Genomic DNA, 8,907 nt, shown 5'->3' with positions numbered 1-8,907 from the left:
CTCTGTTCTTCTTTCCTTCTTTTCTTACTTCATCTTTTCCTTTCTCCCTCCATCCCTTCCTACTTCTTTCCTCCCTTCCTTCTTTCCTTTCCTCCCTTCCTTCCTCCCTCCTTTCCTTCCTTTCTTCCATCTCTCTTTCCTTCCTTCCTTCCTCCTTTCCTTCCTTCCTTCTTCCTTCCTCCCTCCTTTCTTTTTTCCTTCCTTCTTCCCTTCCTTCCTTGACTCGAGGACAACAGGAGGGTTAAAACACAATCTGAGTCAATCTAATGCTGTAACAAGCAAACAACTGAATATTAAGATTCATACCGTGCACACTCCTTTCCCATGATGCATTTCTGTCAATGTTTGACCTCCTGAAAGGAAGAAGACGAGATCTGAGGAAGTTGAACGTGTGAAGATTGTTATTTAAGATAAATGTTTGTAATAATGCAACTCTTCTTTTCTGTATATAGTGTTTATTAGACAACAGACAGGATTCATGGTGATGTTTGACAGCACACATGAACAGACTGATGAAGAGTCAAACTTTGAGTCTTGATGCTCATGATGCAACATGGTGATGCTGTAGCTGCTGGAAAGAACAGATGAGATGATGTTTTGTTGATCTGACACCTTTTAGTTCCTCATTTTATCTTTGCAGTTAAATGTTCTGAGAAATGAGAGATGTGTGAAGTGTTTTGGTGAGAATGTGGAAACAACAGCAGCACAACACTGTTTGTACATGAAATAATCACAAAACACAGTAAAATTAAATGGTAATAATTTCTTTATTTGCATATTATATTATTATCAGATGTAACAAAGAGAAGATTGTTACTGACTGCAGGAAGACTCATTCAAACCAAACACATGATGGACTCCTGATAAACATGTTAACAACAATGATAAATGAAAGTTAAAATGATTTCTTCTGTACAATTAAACATGAAACTGAGCTGCAGCTGCTGCAACTTAAAAAACAGCCAACAAGAAAGTCTTAAAAGTCTAAATTAAAGTCTAAATTCTTCCACTTGAAGCAGATTTAAGGGAGTTAAATGAGTGAAAACATGAGAAAAGTTAGAGACATAATGCAGCAAAACACATTTAATAAAACTCACACTCTGCTTCTTACATAACTAGAGATAAAATCCAGATGTTAATATTCTTGTCAAACTAAAAAGTGTCTCAGGACACAAAACATATAAACATTTCTTATTTACACTCCAGACAGCTTCCTTTGAACACGGTGCTACTAGTTAACTCAGTACACCCCCTGCTGGACAAATGAAGATATTACAATAATAAATCCTGAAAATCATCATAAAAACAGTGAAAATGTAAAAGTGATGTTATGATTCTTTCTTTATGTAAAGAATTCAACTATTCGTGTAAGAAAATACTGCATATAAAACAATAACAGGTGATACTTTTTTTTAAAGATATAAAAACAAGTAAAAAGTTCAAACTAAAACATCTTTAACTAGAAACACTAACACATTAAAATGCCTGACAGCAAGTTTATCAACCAAAATGTATCATATAATGTATTTTGATTATTTACACTCCAGACAGCCTTCTTTGAACACGGTGCTACTAGTTAACTCACTACTCCCCCTGCTGGACAAATATAGCTATTACAATAATAAATCCTGAAAATCATCATAAAAACAGTCAAAATCTCAAAGTGATGTTATGCTTCTTTCTTTATGTAAAGAATTCAACTATTCATGTAAAACTGAGAGGATATTAATGATATAACAGTCAGGGAGTCGTTTCTCTGGTGAGCTGATGTTGGTGTGGAAGTGGTTGATCAGTTTTCATAGTTCACCGCACCATCATCTGAGAAAAACAAAGTCTGACACACTCACGCTGAAAACTAACAAATCACAACCCCACTTCTTTCACCTTTAGGTTTCTGCTGCTGCACATTCAACACAATCACAAATAAATGAATTTGAAAGAGTCTCAAACTCCCAGATTTTCCTCCCAGCTGACTGTTGAAGTTTTAAAACTGAATACAGGTCACAGTGGAGTCAGCAGACCCTGAACGCACCATCAGATATTTACCTGACTGGCTGCTGGACCTGAACGCCTCGCTGTTCTGCTTCTTACTGAGTAAGAAACCTGCACAAACACAAACAGTGAGACATTCACAGTCCTGCATTACAGTAACATGGACGTTATTAGTTGATTTTATACATCAACTCACAGTGTGGTCATCAGGTGGTCTCTGGTTCCCTGCTAAACAAATCAGAGGAACATTTCAGCTCTAAACTTACAGTTTGTGTTAATCAGACTGAACAAAGGTTGGTGAACATTTTCTCACCTCGAGCTCTGAAGAGAAGAACAGTAACAACAGTGATGAGGACGAGTTCGGCCACACGCATCACCAACATTATGTAGCTCAGAAAAGAACAATCTGCATAAACTGTGGAGAATCAACATGAAAGTAAAGGAAGTTTGTACATGTGAAATGTTTGGCAGGTTGTCATATTTAAGAAGCAGGTTCATGTGAGCTGTGGAAACAGAGGCCATGGAAATAAAAGATTTAAAAAACGACACTAACAAACACAGCAGCTGTCACTTGAATTATTATTTTTGAACAAATCTACTTATACAGGTGTATAATTTACATTCACAACTCCTGTTGATGAGTTAATGAACCAGTGTTAATAAATATGAATAAATAAAGCCACTTTTACACATACTAACAAATAAAACTTTTTTTCCTGTTATATTTCTGTAATGGACAATCTGTAAAGTTTTTGAACCTGATTCTTACCTGTTTGTTCTGTTGTGTTTAAAGTTGATGGTTTCATCACTTCAGTCGTTTGTGTCATTGGTGTTGTTGTTGCATCATTTCCTGGAGAAATGAACAAAGAAGAAATTAATAAAGAAACTACACAGTGACTAAATAATGATGATATTTTTTTTCAGATTAAACCCCAAATACTTCAAATATAGTTGAATTTTTGTACTATAATATAGTGATTTTAAACAGCTCGTCATCTTCTCACCTGGTTTCTTATCTGACAACTGAGAACTGAAGTTATACAGCTGTGCTTCTCTCCTGATGAGATCTGTGACTTTACACTGTAAAGACTTATAAATTGATGTGGAAATAAAATCAGAAGTCAACAACAACACAGTGACTGAGCAGGTAGGCTGTGATATCTTTAAGTCCGTGGCATTTATGTCCCAGTCTCTTCCTTCATACACCCACTTCACTGTGTATGTGCACCATCCATATGTCGACACATAGCAGTTTAACTTCACCTTATCAGTGTCATTATGTTCTGTCACTGGTGAAGATGGAGATATTGTGAGAGAAAGACAACAAGAGTCAAATTACCTTCATCACTGTAATCATAATTATTGTAATGTTTCAGTATATTGTTCTAACAAGACAGTTTGATCTGAAATCATTATGATGTAAATACTCACTGCTAACAACAGACAGATCAACCTTGTGTTCTTGACTTTGTTTTCCTGATCTGTCGTTCTGTCTGCAGGTGTAACGACCAGTATCCTCAACTGTGACCTTCTTTATAACCAGAGAACAGTTCGCTGTAAAACTCCGTCTGCCGGATGTAATTTCTGATACAAACAGAAATGGTAGATCATTTCTTAAATCACTGAAGACCCAGGCAGTACTGTTACATTTATCCCGATCAGTCATCACATTTTCACAGGTCAAAGTAACTTCATCTCCATCTCTGACAGTGATGTGGAGGGAAGTTTGTCTCGTTACTGCTGTTGAGAATTTGAGAGAGAAATGTGATAAATGAACTGAAATAAGACGTCTGTTAAAATACAAACAGTATATATTGTCTCATTAAATTATCTAATAAGATTTTTGTATCTTACCTGTAAACTGAAGCCCCAGAATCAGAAATAAAAACATTTTAATCCATCTGAGTTCAACCATCGTGCTTCTCTGTCTTTCTCTCTGTCTTCTTCTCTCGCTCTCAGCTCTCAAAATGCAGAAATACACTATCTACTTCCTGTAATGAACAGAGTGTCTCCTCCCATCTTTCTCACTTGAAAGTTATCAATCTTGTAACTTTTTGTAGGTGGAGTATATTAGCATTCCTTATCTTTATAATTCAAGGTTTTTTGCCTTTTATAAGCAAGCATCTGTGGTATATTATATAACCTTATATCTATAAACATATTGAATTAGATATTAGAGTTGAATGTTTCCAGTGACTCATCACAAAGACCACAACACACTTTCTTTCCACTGCTGCATTTCAAAGTATTTTAGTTAATATTTTAAAAAATATGAAAATATTGGTTTCTCACGTCCTGTGTACAGGACATGTATTTACATTTAAAGACAAATGAGATTTCTCATTGACATTTTCTGTGGCGATCCAATATTGGTTAAGACATATATCACATAACAGCAACATCTAATGAGCATAAAGTAGTTTAAAGTATGTTGTGTGTCTGCGCTGTATCCAGATTTAGTTTTGACTCTGGGAACAGAAAGCAGACCTGTCACAGACCACCTGACAGGTCTGGATGGTTCATAACGTTGCAGCACATCAGAAATGTATTTTGGTCCTAAACCATTCAATGCTTTGTAAACCAACAGTAGTATTTAAAGTGTATTCCTTGACAGACAGGAAGCCAGTATAAAGATCTGAGAACTGGAATGATATGATCCACTTTCTTGGTCTTTGTGGTCTACCATGTCAAATGCAACACTGAGATCCAGTAACACTGACATTTTGCCACCGTTAAAATGTCAGTTGTTCAGCTGTTGGAAAACTGCTTTTTTCATGATTTGACTTTAAAATTGAATGTTTGATATGGGCCTATAATTGCTCATTAGTGAAGTGTTGTTCTTTTTTTCAGAATGGCTTGTTGACAACAGTTTTCAGGCTCATATTTTTTTGTCATATAAAGGCTCATATTGTGCACACCACAGTCCCATTATGCATTTCTGTCAATGTTTGACCTTCTGAAAGGAAGAAGACGAGAACTGAGGAAGTTGAACATGTGAAGATTGTTATGTAAGATAAATGTTTGTAATTATGCAACTCTCTGCAATCATGGTGTTGCCATAGCTGCTGGGGGAAAAATAAAAAATAAAATAACGTTTTTTTATTGGTCAGTCTTTTAGTTGCTGATTTTATTTCATTTATTGATCTGAGAAATGAAAGATGGGTCAAGTTTTTTGGTGAGAACGTGGAAACAACAGCAGCAGAGCTCTGCAGGTCTAATGATGACCAGATAAGAATCAGATACACAAGAAGTTCACAGGAAGAGACGCCAACGCAAAGATGTTTTCGTCGAATTCTGTTGAAATCTACTTTAATATCTGGTTTCCAGCAGTGCACGGTCATACATAAGATACATTAATTAATTTGAGCTTCAGTCCAGGTTGATTTGGAGGTTTTTCATGCTGTATGCACATTGCAGAGGTGACTTTGGTCATTGAAGCTGCATGAAATGTATTTACACTCATTACAATCAAGCTGTAACTACCACAGTCTGATGCTTCAAACTGGCTCCAGTACAAACTGATGGGTGACGTCACACTTCGATACATCCACCTTTATATGCAGTCTGTGATCACGATGCATCGTCATGTGCTTTAACACTGCTGAATGTATATTGAGTTATTGCATTTCTGTGCAATGTCAGGTAACTTTGACTGTATTTCTATTTGTATTTAGACACATTTTAGAGATTGAAAGATGAGATTTAGAAGTGTGATAGAATAGCTAAGAATATCCCTCTTTCATAATCAGTCAGAAAACTGTAAATGAAATAATTACAAAACACAGTAAAATTAAGTGGTAAAAACCTTTCATCTTCTTTATTTGTATATTATACTATTACGTTATATCATAAAGAGAAGACTGTTACTGACTGCAGGAAGACTCATTCAAACCAAACACATGATGGACTCCTGATAAACATGTTAACAACAATGATAAATGAACATTAAAATGATTTCTTCTGTACATTTAAACATGAAACTGAGCTGCAGCTGCTGCAACTTAAAAACTAGCCAAGAAAGCCTTAAAGTCAAAATTAAAGTCTAAATTCTTCCACTTGAAGCAGATTTAAGGGAGTTAAATGAGTTAAAACATGAGAAAGTTAGAGACTTAATGCAGCAAAAGACATTTTATAAAACTCACACTATGCTTCTTACATAACTAGAGATAAAATCCAGATGTTAATATTCTTGTCAATTTAAAAAGTGTCTCAGGACACAAAACATATGAACATTTCTTATTTACACTCCAGACAGCCTCCTTTGAACACGGTGCTACTAGTTAACTCACTACACCCCCTGCTGGACAAATGAAGATATTACAACAATAAATCCTGAAAATCATCATCAAAACAGTCATTATCTCAAAGTGATGTTATGATTCTTTCTTCATGTAAAGAATTCAACTATTCATGTAAAAAAAAAATACTGCATATAAAACAATAACAGGTAATACTTTAAAAATGATATAAAACAAGTAAATAGTTCAAACTAAAACATCTTTAACTACAACACTAACACATTAAAGTGCCTGACAGCAAGTTTATCAACCAACATGTATCATATAATGTATTTTGCTTATTTACACTCCAGGCAGCATCCTTTGAACACAGTGCTACTAGTTAACTCACAACTCCCCCTGCTGGACAAATAAAGCGCTTACAACAATAATAAACCCTGAAATTCATCATAAAAACAAACATTCATGTAAAAAAAGAGAAGTAAAAGGACAATATTAATTTAGCTAAATTTAACTGATCAGTCATCAATGTAAAAAGAAAAGTCATGAGAGGAGCTGTAACTATTCTGTGGTCTCTTATTTTTTGGGTTAGTTGACAGTAGCGTACAGGTTGCTGGGATCAGTGGAGGCTCCAGCAGAAGAGGAGGAAGCTTTCACAGTGCTGTAGGTCACTGCATCATCATCATCACCACGAACCTGGAAAACAAGACACATACATTACACATCATGACATGCCAGTGGTTTCCAACCTTTTTGTCTTTTGACGTCTTACAAAAAGCAGTGTGTAGTCAGGCTCACATTTCAGATGTCTATGAGTTGTTAACAGCTCCACCAAATAGTGTTTTTTCCCTCTAAACTTCTCACATGGTTTCATTTCAATAAATGTTCAAATGAGCCAATATTTCAAAAAAAGTCCATCAACTGTAAACACATTTGTATCAGAACTTATTTTCATAGTTTTTCTTTGTTCAACAACATCACCAGTGTAAGTAATCAGACTTCTTACCCGGGCTCTACTGTTGGCCTTCTTGGTGTAGCTGATGGAGGCGTAGGAAACACCATCTTCAGGATCAACCTACACAGTGAAAACAACATGATGACTGCTCAGTAACATCTGGATTTATATGGACTCAATCTTCCACCTCTTCAGTTCAGTTCAGTTAGACTCAAGAGTTTCTGTCATACTGACACATTTTAGGGAACAAATATAAGTAAGTGTAATGTTGTACTGGGTGAAGTTTGTGATCTCACCGTGTCCTGACTGGTTTCTAAACCAGACTGAGTCACTGCAGGGTTTAAACTCAGTCCCTGACTCATCTGTGTGGTGTTGCCTGAAAGACAAAAAAGAGAGTTGACTTTAGATTCAACACTGAAAATTCAGGTTTTACAAAAATCTGTGGTCTTTCTCACCTGTAGCTTTTTTCCGTCTGATGGCCACAACAACAGCAGGTACTATGATTGCTGCTGAAGCCACAATGATTAACAACCACCAAAGAGAGAACGAAGACCCTGAAAGTTAAGTGAGACACATTACTGTCATATCTTTGTTTTTTTGTCTTGAAATCAAATGTGTTTCAGTTGCTTTCAGTCCTGTATAAAACATGCAGTAGTGGCAAACTTCAGGTCTTACACAGAATTGGGTGATAATTTATACTTTATGCTTTATAAACCAAAACCACAACAGGAGTGTTAAACCACAATGCTTGTCTGACCTATAATAGTTGTGTCTCAAATCCAAACTTTAGTCTTTGAGCTAAGAGACAATGAAGAGGATTTTTTTATTTGTGTGTGTGCATTTTTTTCTGTAATGTCGGGAGTTTGAAGTTATCTATCATATAGCTGTGCCACTTAAGATAACGTTACACTTCAGTCCATCAAGCTGTTTTAGTTTCTGTAAGTAAGTGTCAGGAATCTGAATGTGATGTGAGCAGCAGCTGGTCACCAGTGGAGGGATATAAACACAGCTGTTTACACATGTTTCTGAGGCCAGCAGTGGTTAAATACATTAAATAAAATGTTGAATACATATAAATGACTTTACTGCTTACCTTCTGATGGTTCTGTTGATCGTGTTGTTTCAGGTTTTGATGTTGTTGCAACCACACCTGACAGATTCAATTAAAACCAACAAACTTTAAAATAACTAAATAAAAACACATCGTTCTACATTTAAAATACATCAAATAAACAAATGTAGTTTGTTATATTTCTTATCAGAATAAAGTGATTTTAAACAGCTCTTCACCTTCTCACCTGGTTTCTTACCTGATAACTGAGAACTGAAGTTATACAGCTGCTCTTCATTACTTTTGATATCTGTGACTTTACACTGCAAAGACTTATAATTTGATGTGTAAATAAAATTAGAAGTTGGCAAGACTGTAGTGACTGAGCAGGTAGAGCGTGATGTCTGTACGTCATTGGTATTTATGTCCTTGTCTCCTCCGTTATACAACCACTTCACTGAGTATCTGCACACATCATATGTCGACACAGAGCAGTTTAACTTCACCTTATCAGTGTCCTTGTGTTCAGTCACTGGTGAAGATGGAGATATTGTGAGAGAAAGACAACAAGAGTAAAATTAACTTCATCACTGTAATCATAATTATTGTAATGTTTCAGTATATTGTTCTAACAAGACAGTTTGAGCTGAAAACATTATGATGTAAATACT

Source organism: Scomber scombrus, chromosome 17, assembly GCF_963691925.1.
Source record: "Scomber scombrus chromosome 17, fScoSco1.1, whole genome shotgun sequence".
Classification (NCBI taxonomy): Eukaryota; Metazoa; Chordata; class Actinopteri; order Scombriformes; family Scombridae; genus Scomber; species Scomber scombrus.
Note: the sequence above shows the minus strand (reverse complement) of the source record.